Raw genomic sequence first — 19,111 nt, forward strand, 5'->3', positions numbered from 1 at the left:
TTTAAAAAATGATACGCCAACGTTTGAAAGACATACAGGTTTACAGAATATAAACTATTAAAGTTTGAACAATTTTTATATCCAAAATTTGGAATATACTTTTTTTGTATGATTGAGAAAAAATTAGTTCCTGACATTTTAGGCTGTGCAAATGATGGCTATTAGAGGAAACATCCCCTTTTAAATTATTGTTTTACAAAGTTAGCTACAGTAACCATCCAGGGACCTGTGTGCATCTGACTTTGTGTCAGGTTTATTTCTGTGATAATTGAACCAGCCCTGGAGTAGTGTCAGAAATTTTATTTTGCAAAATGAAGAAAAATGTGTTGAACTATAAACTAAGGAATTATTCAGAAATTCCTTCCAGTTATCAGTAACAAAACCAATTTATCAGTGTAAACTATTACTTTCTTTTGCTTCCAGAGGAGGTAAAGTGGAAATTTAGAAATAAAAACACCAGCATTTATTCTGGAGAAACAATAGAAATGAGGAGGATTCATATGCTGGCCATTAGGTAAAACAAGGAAGCTTATGAGGTAGGGGAAGTGACAAGTAGGTAACTTAGAAGACAATGTAACAAATCGCCTCTGCAGTGCTGTCATGGTTTTACTGACTCTTAAGCTCTCTCAGATCACAAGTGTGAGGAAACTCAGGCAGCCTATTCAGAGAACCACCAGACAAAGAACTACAGTCCCTCACTACAAGTCAGTGAGACACTGAAGGTTTTCAAGAACTTGAGACAGGATCCTTCTTCCCTTTCAGACACAAACTCATGAAAGACCTTGAGCCAGAAGCAACCAGCTAAGCCCTTTCAGAATTCCTGACTAGAGAAACTGAGATAAAAACTGTTTTTTGGTTTAGATACTAAGTTTTGAGGTAACTTGTTATACAACAGTAGGTAACTAATACACTCATTTGCCCTCATGATCCCTTTATGTACCTCTCAGGTAGTCTTTTGGGCCCAACTTTTCTGTCCAACTTAATTATTGCATATTTTAAAATAAATGTTTAGGTATTGAGAGATGGTTCAAGAAATATTTTAGAAGAGCTTTTAGAAAAATTTATACTCCCTCTGGTTTAAATCTTATCTCTGTTATGAAAATGAAGTACGCTACTATATACGGGAGAATCAAGAAGTACTTCTATTTTGTTTTCTGATATAATTAATTGTATATATGGGGTTAGTAAAAATGCTCTTATTATTTAATGTAATTTAGCTGAAAACACCCCAAATTATACATTCCAATGAATTCCAATTTACCTTGTCTTTATATAACTCAATTACATATTATACTTTGAGAGATGATTAGAAAGAAATCTTGAGATTCTTGTGAAATGCCTTTTTTCCCCACATATTACCAGGAGAATATTTTTGCTGCATTTAAGATATCTTATTCTTGGCAAGAGTATTCTAAAAGTGGTGGTGTGCCCTTCTCAGTGTATCATATCAAGGATTACATGAAATCCTTATTTTTCATGGTTGATAATGCCAACTTTGATCTCTTAGTTGAGGTGGGGTCTTTAGGTTTTGTTAATATATTGTTTTTTTATTATGCAATTTATAAGTACTTTGAGAATATGAAAATATAGTACTTCTGATCATATATTTGCCCATGAATCATAGTTTACAATAATTATTACTGTGGTGTTTGCCAAATGGTGATTTTCTATTACTGTCATTCCTTCTACGGTTATTAATTGGAATTCTACTATAAAAAAGAGTGTTCCTTTTTCCCTTTAGCTTATGTATTCAATTATATATAAAAGAATTCTTTGGTAATAGTTTTGTAACTTTCTTGAAAATATGAAACTATTTCAAAATAAAAAGTTAGAAAATAAAAATCTTAAAGTCTTTAATTTTCAAATGAAGAATGCATAGAGGGATTTTGTAACTTAATGTAGAGTAAGCCCATTTTATAAATTCAGATATTTTCAAATATTATGTGCATCACTGACTATCGTCAAAATCATTAACTTTATCAATCCTGACAATATAATCTCTTGTAGAAGACAATCATTGCATATAGAAGTTTTAGCTAAATATCTTGATGGTAGACATTCGCCTCAGTTATTAGGATTCATCCTTATAAATTTTCTCTCAGTCTGTGCATTTCCCGCTTGTATCTCCAAATGGTAAATAATGAAAAAATTCATTTCAAAAAAAATGTTCAAGAAGGACTGTTGCTGACTCTCTAATTTTATCCCAGTTTTTCCAATGCTAGAATAAACACAAAAAAATAGAGAAATGGCCAAACGAAGAACTTTTTTTAAAGTTTGTATTTTGAAGTCTGTAATTTTCTTATTCTAGATTCATATACTATGAAGAAAACCAGAATTTATTGAGTTTGTGTCATACAGCTGACTGTATTTTAGGTATTTGCTCATATTGTAGACAATATTAATCGATACTGATGGCATTTTCACATTTTTAAGATTAATGCCACATTCACCTTTATAAGATTAAAGCAACTTAAAAATACTTTAGGTTCAGGGGGTACATATGCAGGTTTGTTACATGGATATATTGTGTGATGCTGGGGTTTGGGCTTTGACCGAACACATCACCTGAGTAGCGAACATAGTACCCAAGAGGTAGATTTTTTTTAACCTTTCCTCCATTTCCTCCCTCCCTCCTCCCTTTTTGGAGTACCTAATTCCTATTGTTCCCATCTTTATGTCCATGCGTACGCAATGTTTAATTCTTAGTTATAAATGAGAACGTGCAGTATTTGGTTTTCTATTTCTGAGTTGTTAGGATATAATGGCCTCCATCTGCTTCCACGTTGCTGCAGAGGACATGATTTCATTCCTTTTATGGCTGCATAGTATTCTGTGGTGTATGTGTGCCACATTTTCTTAAAAACGATGTTTGTGATGAATATTATTAATATTATTTACATTTTATAGATCAGAATGTGGAATCAGAGGAGTTAGTTATCTTTTCTATGTCTCCAGCTAGAATTAAGAGAATCCCAGTTTGTAAACCCCATGGTTTTTCCTTTTTCCTAAAATATCTGTGTCTTTTTATTTCTACAAAGAATGTGCTTAACTAAGTTATGCCATATTTATTGAAATTACAATAATTCTCATCTGTATCTTGTGTGTTTGTTTTCTAATACCTTTTATTTTACTAAGTTCTTTGGTTCCTTTTCAGATTCACTTTATTATTAATTACTTGCTCAAAGTGGAAGTTGGAACAAATAAGTTTTCTCTAAATTTAGTTTTGATGGGGATGTTTTACAGGAATAGTAATAGAAAGGAAATGGAGATCTTCATTCCTGTGTTTATGGTTGCCCAATATTATTAAAGGCCGAGTATGTTTAATATAAGTATAGCTTCTATTCTTTGCAATATATGTTGCAAAAAGTGTTTCTTTGGCGGGGGTGGGGGGTGGGGGGGTGCTAAATAACACGTAGGAGGAAAAAATAAGCTGAACCTGCTTTCTTTTACCGGTAATATTAGTAGCTCTCTCTGCTTTCAATTGACTGGCGTTGATCAGCTAAGAGGTGCCCAAGGTCATTGTCCACGGGACAATTCCTTTGTCTTGGGAAGGAAGTCTCAGGAAGCTTTTTCAGTCTGTTTGGATACTGTTTTTCAGTCAGTTTGATGAAGTAGCAGCACTGGTTGTTTAGGAAAAAAAAAAAGAAATGGGAATACATTATTATATTAGTTTGTTCTCACACTGCTATAAAGAACTACCACAGACTGGGTAATTTATAAAGAAAAGAGGTTTAATTGGCTCATGGTTCTGCATGCTGTACAGGAAGCATGGCTGGGAAAGGCCTCAGGAAATTTACAATCATGGTGGAAGGCGAAGGGGAAGCGGGTACATCTTACATGGCCAGAGCAGGAGAAAGAGCGAGAAGAGGGAAGTGCTACACACTTTTAGACAACCGTATCTCATGAAAACTCACTATCATGAGAACAGCAAGGGGGAAATATGCCCCCATAATCCAATCAGCTCCCACAAGGCCCCTCTTTCAGCATTGGGGATTACAATTTGACATGACATTTGGGCGGGGACACAAATTCAAACCATATCAATTACTAAAGACATTTGTAGTGAGGTGTTACAAGGGATTTTTATAAATGACAAGGGACACAGTTGGAAGGAGAAGATAGAAAGTAGGGGAAATATTTCAGATAATTACACATTTTGATGCATAAACCTGTAGTTGAGTGACAGGTCCAATCCATCAAATTATTACTCGTGATGAAGCTGAGAAAGGGCCATCTGAAAAACCCAAAGAAACTGTCTGTATGGCAGTCTTATTTAAATGACACTTTACTGACAGTGTATTTTCATCTCATTATGTTTAATGAACAGGAATAGTCTGTAAATAAGGAAAATACAAATTTCCAAAGAGCCTAGTCAAGATTCTCACCAAAAAAGGACATCTTCATGGTAACGATACAATCATGCCAAGTCTCTTGTGTAATTGATTCATGGTTCATTCTCTTCCTTTGTTCTTTTGCCTATGCTGTGTCTCCTCTTCTCATTGATCTTTAAAAATGTGCATATTCAGATAAGAGATATGATCCTTGCTTCTTAGAGAAGAAAATTCATATTGTACTCTCCCCTTTCAAAAAAAGATGCTTGTTAAAAGATTAAAGATACAATACAAATTCCAAATACATTTGTGCACCTAGAAACAAAATATTCTATTAAAGATGATGCTTTTCTTTTTAAAGTATGGATGAGTATCCAGGGCTTGTTTTTCACAGTCATAAACTATGCCTTTTTTAGAAGTTGAAAGTATTATGAAGGCAAGGACAAAATATTTTAAATTAAATTATCTATAGTACTTTGTACACAGCAGTCCAATAAATATTTGTTGACACCGATTAATGCCTTTGTGTGGAGCCAATGAATTAATGTGTAGCACCTTCAGGAATTAAAGAATTGCTAAATTAGATTTTTAGCAAAAAATAAATAAATAAATTGGTGAGGTAATGAATATGTTAAATAGCTTGATTAAATCTTTCTATAATGTGTACATAGATCAAAGTATCACATTGTACCCTCATAAATATACATAATTATTACTTTTTAATTAAAAATAAATAATTTTTAAAAATGAAGATACAGTGGCTTAGATCTTAAGAGTTATTCATAGCATGCTGGCAAATGGCCTAGTGTCCCAGTCTTTATTCTCTTTCTATCTGAATCATCCTGTATTCTCTTAAAATTGTAGAACTCTGATGACACTGTTTATTTCCCATGTAGATCACAGCAAACCTTTTAGAGCTAAATGAACAAAGACATGAATCAGAACATTAAGCATATTCTAGACTCTGAGTCTGAAAGAAATGGACATTCTAGGTTATAAATCTTAATTGGATAAAATAGCAGTCAGCCAACACTCTTAATTTTGAAAAATGTGCAATAACAGAGGGTGTTACAAGTGCATGATAAATAAGCCACTCTTAGGACATCCTCTGAGAAAAACATCACTTGAAAATTCAGAGTTATAACTTGGAGTAATTAGAGAGAAACACACTGGTTTTCAAAAGTGTCCTTAGAATAGGCACCTTAGCTTTCCCTGTAATTCATTGGATTTGGAATGTCTATTCAATCTAATAATTCAGACAATATTTATGGAATGATCTCTCCACATTACGACCCAGGTGACCAACAAAGATGACTATGTCACACTTTGCCTTTTTAAAGGAGCACATTATCTCAAAGAAATGTATCTAATTAAAATGCTTATTATTGTATGAAATGATATATACTCATCAATGTGCATTTCAGGGAAATGTAGAGAAGACATTAGGATAAAATTCTTACAAAACTAAACAGGTTCTTACCATATGATCCAGCAATTGCATTCTTTGGTATTTTTCCAAATAAATTGAAAACTTCTGTCAACACAAAAACATGCACATGGATGTTTACAGCCACTTTACCCATAATTTTCAAAACTTGAAAACAACCAAAATGTTCTTCAGTAGGTAAATGGATGAATACGCTGTGGTTCAGACAGACAATTAATTATTATTCAGTTTCAAAAGGAAATGAGCTATGAAAGACATAAAGAAACATTAAATGCATATTACTAAGTGAAAGAAGCCAATCTGAAAGGGTCACATACTTTATGATTCCACATATATGCTATTCTGGAAAAGCCAAAACTATGAATATAGTAAAAAGATCAGTAGCTGCCAGGAGGGAAGAGGGGAGGGAGAGATGAATAGGTTAGGAACACATAAGATTTTTAGGGCAATGAAAATACTTTGTATAGTATTACAGTGGTGGATACATGTCACTGTATATCTGCCCAAACCCATAGAATGTATAAAACCAAAAGGGGATGCTATTGCAAACTGTAGACTTTGGGTTATAATGATTTCTCTGTATTTGTTCATTGATTATAATAAAAATACTACTCTGGTGTGGAATACTGATAGTGGAGAGGTTCTGCATGTTTGGGGCAGCGGATATGTGAAGACTATACATTTTTGTCAATTTGGCTGTGAACCTAAAACTGCTCTAAGAAGTTCAGCCTATTAAAAATGACCAGACATTTAAAAGAAAATCTAGTAAAGACCAAAATGCATTTGTATTTCTACACTGGGAATACTTACCCAATACCAACTTTTATGCATACCCCTTTACTCCCCAAACAACAACAACAACAAAAAACTCTCTCCAAGTTCTTCTACCCAACCACTGGCATGTTTATGAGATTTGTCTATTGCATTTTGGTGTTTTCTATATATAATTTATATACATGATTGAAATCATGTTATTTGTATATTTTTAGCCTATAATAGCTCAAGGGGACATATGAAGGAGGATTACAGCAGATAAAAGATTACACGCAAGAAGAATGATGGGTATAAAAGAAGGGTTGGGCATCAGATTTCGATGGTGAAAGTCAACTTTTCTTTGGGAAATGAGGAAGAAGGAAAGTGAAATTCAATTTAAGAGTCCTTTCTAATCTGAAATATGTTGTTGGAAAGTTAAGTTAGAACCTGTATTAATTTCCTAAGGGTTGCCATAACAATTACCATAAACATGAAAGGTATCAACCAACAGAAAGTTACTGTGTCACTGTTCTTTGCACTAGAAATCTGAACTCATAGTGTCACTTAAGTGCCAGATGGATTCACAGCCACATTCTACCAGAGGTATAAGGTAGAATTGGTACCAATTTGATACTATTCAAAAAAAATAAAATAAAATCAAGGAGGAAGGACTCCTCCCTAACTCATTCTATGAAACCAGCATCACCCTGATACCCAAACCTGGCAGAGTCATCCAAATAGGAAAAGATGTCAAACTATCTCTCTTTGCTAATGATATGATTCTATACCTAGCAATTCTAATGACTCGCAAAAGCTCCTGGAACTGATAAAGGACATCAGTAAAGCTTCAGGATGCAAAAATCAATGTACAAAAATCAGTAACATTTCTATACAACAATAACATTCAAGCTGACAGCCAAATCAAGAACACAATCCCATGTACAGTGGCCACAAAAAGAATTAAATACCTAGGAATAGATCTAATTAAGGAGGTTGAAGATGTCTACAAGGAAAGCTACAAAACACTGCTGAAAAAAGTCAGAGATGAGAAACAAATGAAAAAACATTTCATGCTCATGGATCGAAGGGATTAATATCTTTAAAATGGTCATATTGCCCAAAGCAATATACAGGTTTAATGCTATTCTTATCAAACTACTGTCATTTTCCAAAGTTAGAAAACACTTAAAAATTTCATATGTAACCAAAACATAGCCTGAATAGTGAAAGCAATCCTAAGCAAAAAGAACGAAGCCAGAGGCATCACATTATTCAATTTCAAAATATACCATAAGGCTAGAGTAACCAAAACAGCATGGTACTGGTACAAAACAGACATATGGACCAACAGAACAGAATAGAGAACCCATAAAAAAAGTTGCATGTCTATAGCCATCTGATCTTCAAGACTGACAAAAATAAGCAGTGGGGAAGGAACTCCCTAGTTATTAAATAGTCCTGGGATAACCAGCTAGCTATATCCAGAAAAGTGAACCTGGACCCCTAGCTTTCACCACACACAAAAATTAAGATGGATTTGATTTTAATATAAGATCTCAAACTATAAGAATCCTAGAAGAAAGCTTAGGAAACCCCATTCTGGACATCAGCCTTGAGAAACAATTTATGACTAAGTGCTCAAAAGCAATTGCAATGAAAATAAATTTTGACAAGTGGAACCTAATTAAACCCAACAGCCTCTGCACAGCAGAAGAATCTGTCAACAGAGTAAACAGATAACTTACAGAGTAGGAGGAAATATTCACAAAATATGCATCCAGCAAATATCTAATATCCAGAACTTATAAGGAACTTAATTCGACACTTAAAAACCAAATAACTGCGTAAAAAGTGGGCAAAAGACATGAACAGACACTTCTCAAAAGATGACATACGGGCAGCCATTGAACATATGAAAACATGCTCAGCATCACTAATCATCACAAAACAAGAATCAAAGCCACAATGAGATACCATCTCACACTAGTCAGAATGGCTATTATTAAAAAGTCAAAAAACAATGTACAGGTTTACAGACAAAAGGGAATGTTTATACACTGTTGATGGAAAAGTAAATTAGTTCAGCCACAGTGAAAAGAAGTGTGTGTATATACTATTTAGATAATAAAAAACTGTTAAATATTAGAAACTGTTAAACTTTTTACCAAAGTGACTGCAGTTTTGCATTCCTGCCATCAGTGTATGAGAACTCCACTTACTTTACGTCCCCATCAATACACAGTATCATCAGACTTTAATTTTAGTTTTAATTTTAGTTATTTTAATAAGTGTGCAGTAGTATCTCTTTGTGGTTTTAATTTCCATTTACCTGATGACTAATGATGTTGAGTATCTTTTTGTATATTTTAGTTTAATAAACTTTTGTTCAAATCTTGCTCATTGTTTGTTGGGTTGGTTGTATTCTTATAATCAAATTGTAAGATTTCTTTATGCAGTTTCGATACAAGTCATCTGTCAAATACATGTAGTGTGATTTTTTTTATTCTTTAGCTTTTCAGTTTTTAACTGAGTGTTGTTTTTGGATGAAGTCTAATTTATTATGTTTTTCTTTTATAATCTGCACTTTTCTAAGTTCTACTTTGGAAATTTGAGCCTATCCCAGCATCACAAAAGTTTTCTGCCATATTTTCATCTAGACATTTTCTAGTTTAACCTATAGTCTTAGGACCATGATGCACATCAAGCTATTTTTTGTGTGAGATATAATGTAAGAATCAAGGTTTACTTTTTTCAAAGTGGATATATAATTTTTCCATTACTAAATGTTAAGATAATATTCTTTCCCCATTGAATAACCTTACACCTTTGTTCAGAATCAATTATCATATGTGTATGAGTGTATTTTGGACTCTATTCCATTCCATTTCTCTCTGGATATTGCTGTGCCAATACCATATTGTCTTGATTATTACAGCATCATAGTGAGCCTTGAAATCAAGGACAGTCAGCTCTCTGTATCTTTGGGTTCCAAAGCTTTGGATTCACCAAATGTGGATGAAAAATACTTGAAAAAAATTTTGTACACTAAACATGTACTGACTTTTTCTTATTATTTTCTACCAGTACAGTATAACACCTGTTTACATAGCATTTACATTATATTAGGCATTATAAGTAATCTAGAGATGATTTAAAATATGTGGGAAGATGTACATAGGTTATATGCAATTACTGTGCCATTTTGTAAGAAGTACTTGAGCACCTACAGATTTTGGTACTCATGCGAGGTCCTAGAACCCATTTCCCATGGATACCAAGGGGCAACTGTAGCATAAGTTCCCCAATTTTGTCCTAGTTTTTGATAATTATTTTAGTTATTCTAGATCTTTTCATTTCCATACAAATATTAGAATCAACATATACCTTTCTTTTAAAAAAGTCTCCTGAGATTTTTTAGGAGTAGGAGGGATTGCCTTAAGTCTATAAATCAATTTGGGAAAAAGAAATTCAATTTTAACAATATTGGTTCTTCAGTTCAATGGAGATGGTATATCTCTATTTAGGTTTTCTTTAATGTATTTTAGCCAGGCTTTACAATTTTCAATGTACCCATACTATAAAAACCTGCTGTATATCAAATGCATTTCTAAGATAACTGTATTGGCTGTTACTGTTTTAGTTGTTAAACAAATAAAATAATTATATTTTCTGTCTTTTAAGTAGCAAACTTACTGCGAAGTCCTGAATCATAGGGGCTGACTACACCAAATGTATTTCTAGGTATCACTGCTGATAAGGTTCCACTTTGAAGAGGACGTGATATTTGAACTCATAAATGTTGGATTAATATTTATTTAATGTACACTTACTGAATGCCTAGTATACATTAAGCATTATTTTAGGTGCTGAAGTTATAGCAGTAAGCTAAAAGAGAATTCCTCTTTTTATGGAGCTTGAGTTTTGAACTTTGATAAGGGAGGTAAATCACTGATATGTAAAGTTTATTATATAGTTGGGTAATAATTTAAAGCAAAAGGGGTGTGCAAGATCAAATCATTAAAATGTGAAACAAAAGGATACTGTGAATATAACATTTATTAATGGAGAAGAGACTTTAAAATCATGTCATATAAATATTATAAGCTTTATATAGAGTTATGCATTAACATTTTTCAAAATCTGAAATTGAGAGGATGAATGAATCTGAAACATCAATTATTTCTTAATAGTAGGCTTGAGGGAAAACATTGGTAGTATATTAGTTTAAAACCTATCCAGTAGTATTAGTCATTAAAATGTTCACAATTATGCAGACCTGACATTTAAACATGTGGAATAAATGTACTGGAAACTATAAAGTGATTCACCCAGGGTTCAGCCTTAGAGTTTAAAAGGATGTCATCATAATTCAACTAACATTATTTTGTTAGAGTTATGTCTAATTTATCCTGAACCACTAAATATGTAATTAGTGAGAGTGAGAATGTTTTTGGCTGTGGTGGTTTGTAATAAAATGTGCTAGAAAACATAAAACTGAATAGCATATTTGACATTAAAACTAGGGAAAAGCAGCAGAATACTGGTTTTGTCATATTATCCTTAGTATCAGGAATTTTCAGGAGGGAAGCCCTAATGTTGCTAAAATTATCTACTTAAAATTATTTCTCCATTCATAATTTTCAATATAGATTTAATATTTTATAAGTGATGCTTTGAAATTCATTTAGGAATATGAACTATTTTTAATGAATATATGTTACCTAGTATATGTAATTTGCTAATTTTATTACATAAATTATTTCATCTAATCCTATTACTAACTCTATAAGGTAGGTACTACCATCACTCCATTTCATAGATAGGAAAGTAAAATTGAGGGAGGCTAATATATATTCATGGTTGCACAGCTAGTGAGAGAGAGAGAGAGAGAGAAGAGAGTGAGAGCGAGAGCAAGAGCGAGCGAGCGAGAGAGAGAGAGAGAGAGAGGTCACGCCAGTATTTGGACTCAGGCACAATTAGTTTTAAAGCTCCTGTTCTTCAACACTGCACAACTCTAGTCAACAATTACTCTGTTGCATAGTGAATTAACAATAGTAGAGGTTATGGAATTTGTTCCTTTAAAAATGAATGTTTCAGAAATAAGTCCTAAAATATATATCTTTACCAGTAGCTTTGCTTAAGGAGTTGAAGGAAATAATATAGAATGTCATGCAGAATGTAGTTGACTGGTTATCTTAACTGCTTCTCTTAAAGAACTAGGAATCACTTCAATGTTGTTATCCATTTAGAAGGGAATACTTCTGAGTATCTCTTATGGAACTGAGTTTTAGTATTTTTGGTTTTTATAAAATACAGAACTATAAGTTCAAGTTAGTTGTAAAAACAAGGATAAAGTGAAGTTGAGAAATCTCTGTATAATTGTTGTTACTGTACTTGCAGAAAAATAATGCTATCAGTGCTTTGCATGAGAAAAATACAATTAAGAATATATAAATATACTGCTTTAAGGAAATTAAATGAAAAACACAACATTAAAACACAATAAAAGTAAAGATATATAATTAAAAGTAGGAAATTTAGAAGAAATTTTATTTAGCCTTAAAATAATACGGTGGAGGCTGGGCACGATGGCTCATGCCTACAATCCCAGCACTTTGGGAGGCTGAGACAAGCAGATCACGAGGTCAGGAGTTCGAGACAAGCAGATCACGAGGTCAGGAGTTCAAGACCAGCCTGGCCAACATGGTGAAACCCCATCACAACTAAAGATACAAAAATTAGCCAGGTGTTGTGACAGGCACCTGTAACCCAGCTACTCGGGAGGCTGAGGCAGGAGAATCACTTGAAACCGAAAGGCGGAGGTTGCAGTGAGCCAAGATCATGCCATTGCATTCCAGCCTGGGCAACAAGAGTGAAACTCTGTCTCAAATAATAATAATGTGGAAAGGTTTATTAATATAAAAAAATAGAAATATTGGTTTGAAAAATGTTACATCTGGGAATAATGAAAGTGCTTGTTTCTATTTTGCTGAGAATACAAGAAATGAGATTAAATGAATGAAAGTACTTGTTGCCATTTTGTTAAATAGAAATGTTTTTAAAATTGAGGGAAAAGATTGATGAAAAAATGGGGAAATGTGTCAAATTTTAGGTTCAAGGTAATATATTCAGGGAAGGATCTTATGAATACTTCTGTTGCTCAAAAAAGATTTATATAGGGCTGGGAATAGACTAGTGCAGATCCATCAAGAGTACATTATCAGTAGAGGATACTTTTGAACACGGCATAGAAGATTAGGAAAGGACACGCAGAAAGTTAAAGAAGAAGATATTCAGATGAATAACAGGAGAGGAGATTTATATGGTGACTTCCATATAAAGTGGAAGTAGTGACTTTGAAGTGCCTTTAAAAACAGAAAGATAGCAAGTCAATTGTTTTTCATATACGTTTAAAGTAACAGAATCAAAAGCCTGGGATTAGGAAATAGTGGAGGAGTGAGCTACTGTTCCACTGCACACAGGGAGGATGAATGCAAAGGGAGGTAGGTGCAGATTTATGCATAATGCAGCATCAATGCTTCATGCTAGACTGGTGAACTACACTTACTAATTAACTAGACATGGAGTTTTAGAGGCCAAGGTAAACATGGATATTTTGCATATCTGTGTCCTGGATCACAGAAAACCAACATAGTCTCAGCAAGATAGAAGACTAAATCAGTTTCTTGGAGCTCATGGAAGAAATTAGCACAACCATTTTCTTCCAGTTGTGATGAGTCCAACATTTGGCTTGGAAAGACACTTAAGCTGTATCCACTTACTTCTGATACTGAGATCTCATCCAGACAAAATATCTGTCTGGAAGGCAGCAGTGTAGCTGGCAGAAGTTTGGAGTCCTCAGTAGCAGTGAGGGAGCCCATTTGTAGGTCAGAGTCCATGGTGATTTTATGCTGAAATAATTTAATCAGAGCAGTTCAAAAATCATATCAAAGCTGAAGTGTAGTAGCTAGGGATTTAGGTTTACAAACTGAAGAAATAGAAGCTTCTTTTGTAAAACAAATTATTTTATTCTGGTAAGAGCACAATCTGAGTTCTACCCTCTTAACAAATTTTATGTGTACAGTATAGTATTGTTTAAGTATCATCTCGTACAGCAGATCTCTTGCTTAACTGAAACTTTATGCTTCTTGATCAGTAGGTCTCCATTCCCCCTCCACCTCTGCTTCAGCAACCACCATTCCACTCTTTGATTCTCTGAATTTGAATATTTTAGATACTTCTTTTGTCTTTCTATGACTTGCTTATGTCACTTAAGATAATATCCTTAAGGTTCATGCATGTCATCCCATACTGCAGAATTTCCTTGTTTTAAGGCTGAATAATATTCCGTTGCATGTATATACCACATTTTCTTTATCCATTCATCTGTCAAAGGACATTTAGGTTGTTTTTACATCTTGGCTATTGTGAATAGTGCTTCAGTGACCATGGGAGTGCTAATATCTCTCTGAGATTCTGATTTGAATTTTATTGGATACTTAGAATTGAGATTGCTGGAAACTTCTTTTTTAAAGTTGAATGACTATTTTGAGCACCCTTTCTCAGAGCCCTTTGCCAATTCCTGTGTAGTGCAAAACTCTAGCAGGTAAACCCCACATGTAGACATTGTTATGAAAAGTGTCTCCCAGAGCTGCATAATACCCTGTCATTTAGTCAGAATGAAAACAAAACAACAAACCAAAACAAATCTCAGCCATTCTAACTCTACACCCCTTTCCCTCTAAGGCCGTCTCTAAATGCTAGGGAATGGCAGGGGTCAGCCATCTGATTTTTTGTGTTTTTTTTTTTGGAAATGAAATCTTGCTCTGTCACCCAGGCTGGAATGCTGTGGTGCGATCTCAGCTCACTGCAACCTCCACCTCCCGGGTTCAAGCAATTCTCCTGCCTCAGCCTCCTGAGTAGCCGGGACTACAGGCGCACACTGCCACGCCCAGCTAATTTTTTGTATTTTAGTGGAGACGGGTTTCACCATGTTGCCCAGGCTGGTCGAACTCCTGAGCTCAGGCAATCCACCCGCCTCGGCCTCCCAGAGTGCTGGGATTACAGGCGTGAGCCACTTCGCTCGGCCGGACCCGTCTGATTTTTTAATGTAGTTTGCTCATGCTCACATCTCTGAAATATTATCTGATGGTACTTTGCTCAATGATCCTTGCAAGTCTGGCATGTGATAAATACTGTGAGGGAAGCTGTATAAGGCCCCCTGCTGGAGGCAGGAATGAAATTAGAGCCCATAATTGGTAGATAAACTTTGCTCATATTAGGCCTCTCAAGGTTTTTTTTCCTAAAGGTTTTACCTTTACATGACTAGTCATTTTTTTTTAATTAATTTTTTTTTGGACTCTGGCAGTAGCATTTGGCAGCACCTGCTGGTAAATTAAGTAGAAGTTGACAGTGTGACACCTGAAGTACTCATCTTTTATGTTAATCTTGTCCTGGTTCAGTAATGTTATAATTTTATAAAATTGTGCTGTAATCTAGTGTTAACTCTGAGCTGAAGCTTAATGTAGAAATGACTGATTTTGAGCCCATACATTGTTTAAAACCGTAATTATAATTATTATTTAGTAGTATTGCATTTCTGTTTCTTCTGTTAATCTATATTCCTATCTACCTACTTACCTATTTCTATGCTATTAAAATTTTTACTTGAATTTAATTTTTTCTGTATCATAACCTAAGAACAATATTTAAGGGTGACAATCTCCGCTTCTCTAACTTGCTGGTAAATAACTATCACGTTGGGCAAGTCACTTAACCTTTCTGGATGTCATTTCGTTATCTGAAAAATGATGTTGAAGCAAATAATTTCTAAAAATTCTCTTAAAATGTATGATTCTGAGAATTTGTGATTCTGAGGTATCAAAAGCCACCACCCATTAATATGTTATACTTGGATATAGACAATTATTAGTACACAGAAAATTGCTCGGTTACGGCCCCCAAGAACTTGTATTCCACTGGGAAGGGTGTGGTCATCATACTTCAAAGCATCATAGTAGCTGCAGTATTATGTGGGGACAGAAAAAGTGATTAAATCAAGTACCTCTCACTCAGCAGCCCAAATCAGAACTGTAATAAATGACAGCAAAGTTGAAATAGGCAGCTTGGTTTAGGGGTAGGATCTGTATTCCATTGCTAAATAAAAAGCAACAATAAAATTGAAATGAAAACCGTAAAATGTATGAAGAAGAATGTAAGGAATCTTAGGAAATGATTTTGTAGAAATAGGAGAGGAACTAAGTCTTACAGGGACTTATGTCAGTGCTAAGGAATTTGTTAAAACAACTAAAAGCTGGGAGTCATTGAAATGTTTTAGTGAAGAGAGTGACCTAGATCCAAATTTTAGGCTAACTGTACTGGTGGTGGTGAGGACGCCTCTGAGAAGGCAAGATCAGTCACAGCAAAGGGAGGAGACAGGTGTCGTCTATGGCAGTAGATAGAGAGAGACAATCATGAGATCTAACTGTGAGCAGCTGGAAAGAGGATGTCTGGGCCTCCACGGGGGAAAAGCAAGCAAGACATTCTGAAATTCCTTAGGTCTCAATTCCCCATCTCCTGAACCACATCATATCCAGCTTGAGATTGGGGCCACGATGTCTATTTCTTTTTAATCCTCTGTTAACTTCTAGTAGATGCTGGCTTCGTAGTTAGTGCTTGGTAAACATTTTTCATTTATTTTGACCAATTACACCAAAATGAGACAGTCCATTTTGTGTTGCTGTAAAAGAGTATCTGAGACTAGGTAATTTACAAAGGAAAGAGTCTTACGTAGCTCATGGTTTTGAAGGCTGAGAAGCTCAAGGGCATGTCCCCAGCTTCTGGTGAGCCCTTTCATGCTGTTCATATGATGGATAAGGTCAAAGGGGAAGTGCAGGTATAGGAAGAGATGGAAACCTGAGGGATGTCCTGGCTTTGTAACACCCTACTGTCTCAAAAACGAATCCAGTCTCACAAAAGTGAGAACTTACTACCATGAAAACAGCACCAAGCCATGCATGAGGGATGCACCTTATAACTCAAACACCTCCCACCAGACTCCATCTCCCAACACCACCACAATTGGGGATCAAATTTCAACATGAGTTTTGGTGGGGACAAATAAACCATAGCAGCAATATTCTGACCTGCTGATGTTTTTATATGCCTGTGTTCTGCCGGTATATTCCCAGAGGGTTCCTGACACAGTGTCAGCAATTACTGGGGGCTTTGTGAAATCCAGCCCTCGTTATTATAAAGTCAATAAAACTGACTTGATAATAGCTGTTGATGTCAATAAAGTTTAAATGTTTTACCACAGTCATTATGTCATTGGGATGCTAACTGACATTAATACTAGACCCAATTTATGACTAATTTTTTATTGCTATTTATGAACCCCACACAGGCAAGGAAAGGCATGTTCTCCACAAAGGCAAAAAAAAAAAAAAAAAAAAAAAAAAAAAAAGTGCTGCACATAACTTTTCTGTTCCCTCTATATCAGTTTGCAAAATAATAGCTACATCTATTCAGAGTTGTTTAAAGTTGACATTTCACTGTAAATATATGAAACTGTGACAGAAAATTTTTTATCCATAGTGTCTGTAATCCACTGACATAGACCAATGCAATGGCTCCCAAACTCACAGGCTCATTAGAGTAGTAAAGTCTATGAAATATTCTCATTAGTTCAGAAAGTCTAATAAATAGGATTGATATATTTACTCAAAGTAATGCAACAGTGTTTATTGAACCGTATTTCTTGCTTGGACTAAAATTATGCGTCAACTCAATATGGTGACATTCTTTATCTCATGTTTATTTTTGGTGAACAGTTTATACACACACACACACACACACACATAGTTACACAAATAGAACACTGTTATTTACTATATGCCATTTGGTAATCAAATCCTTGAAAACATGAAATCCAAGGCACATAAATAGTAAAAAGAATCCTTGGAAGTAAACAAAAATTAGAATTTCAGGCACACATAGCATAATTCAGTCTCCATGAATTCATGCCTAATCAGAAAATAAGAAGATGCAGAATATTTATCAATAAATACTTTGTAAGCATCACTATGTTCATGCCCTGTTTTGGAGCTCATGATACATCAGCAGACTGGAAAGCACATCCTTCTAGTGGTGCTTACATTCTAGTGAGAATGATACAATACTGACAAAGGCAGTTTATTGGATTGTGCTGCTTTGGGAGTTGAGAAATATTGATGATCTAAAGAGGAGGTGGTATCTCAATGATTATATTTAAAAAAACAATAGAAATTGGAGCACAATAGAGATTCTAGGTGGGTATCATGGGTGCCAGGCTTCCTTTAGTAATTTTCTGCAAAGCCAGTTTCCTTTTCTATCAATATGTATTTTTTGACATGAAGACTCTTTGCAAGGCAGGGTACTTCTCATTTCCAAAGAACTATATCATTTCTCTGGTGAATGAGGTTATTTTCTGGGTGGCCTATTTTATGTCTCTTCTCTTCCACCTAAGTACAATTGTACTGTGTGCTATTTGTCGATTAGTTGTACTGTGAAAGGGACAGAAAATATTACATATTGATAACCTGTGTGGGGGTTTATTCATTAAGCTATAGGCTCTTGTTTCTTTTAGGAACAAACATCAAGCAAAAGTTCCTTTGGAAATTTTGTCTCTGGAATCTACTCCTTTCAAAGAAAACAAAGCCATAATCTGTAGGCAATTTATGGCTCCTTCATAAAAGCACTGCAGCATCTAAACTCCCATAGCATCTGGCAGCCGGCTGCATTTTATTTTATTTTATTTGCATGAGTAACAATATATTTTAAAATGTAATACAATTTAAATGCTGATAAAGGTGCTGGAATATTTGTTAGAAAATGGTCACAGTATTATATATTTTTAAAAATCAGGAATATATTGAAAGATATCTTGATAATTCTATCTTAAAAAATGCATTTTGTAGAGAAATTTGACCAGCATGATTCAGATTGCATGTCTACATGAAATAAATTTATCATCCTCTTATTAAATTATCCTCACTCGTTACCTCCATAGACATAACTTTAAAGCAAATGGGGCTAATTGCATGCATAGGGTATTAATATTTAATCACCCTAGTATTTCATTATCTAAGGATGTTTATGTAACTTTTTGTGCTTTTAGACTTTCTCTCAGAAAACCACTAGTATAACGAGGATACATTACAAACTATTATATGTTATTAACATTTGAGTTTGGACATGATCAAAAATAGACTGAAAGTATTTAGATAGCTCTGTGATACTCCATTGTTCATTAGTGTGCATGTAGTTAATTTTGAGTGCTTTTTACTTGCAAATGTTTCATGCATTTAATAGGTTCAATAATTTTCAACAGACTGTGGAAGCATGGATTAATTATAAAATAATTTAATTCAAAAACTGAAATGGCTGAAAGAGATAGGAGATGTCTTAGCCTGCTGAGCTTACTGAGTGATTTATGTCATAGGTGGAGCAAAATTTATTCTTTATTTTCCCAGAGGGCTGGGGTTATGCAACTGCTCTGGCTAGACTTCTCTCCCACCAGTAGTTTTAGGAGACCAGATTA

The sequence above is a fragment of the Macaca thibetana genome, chromosome 13 (assembly GCF_024542745.1).
Source record: "Macaca thibetana thibetana isolate TM-01 chromosome 13, ASM2454274v1, whole genome shotgun sequence".
Lineage (NCBI taxonomy): Eukaryota > Metazoa > Chordata > Mammalia > Primates > Cercopithecidae > Macaca > Macaca thibetana.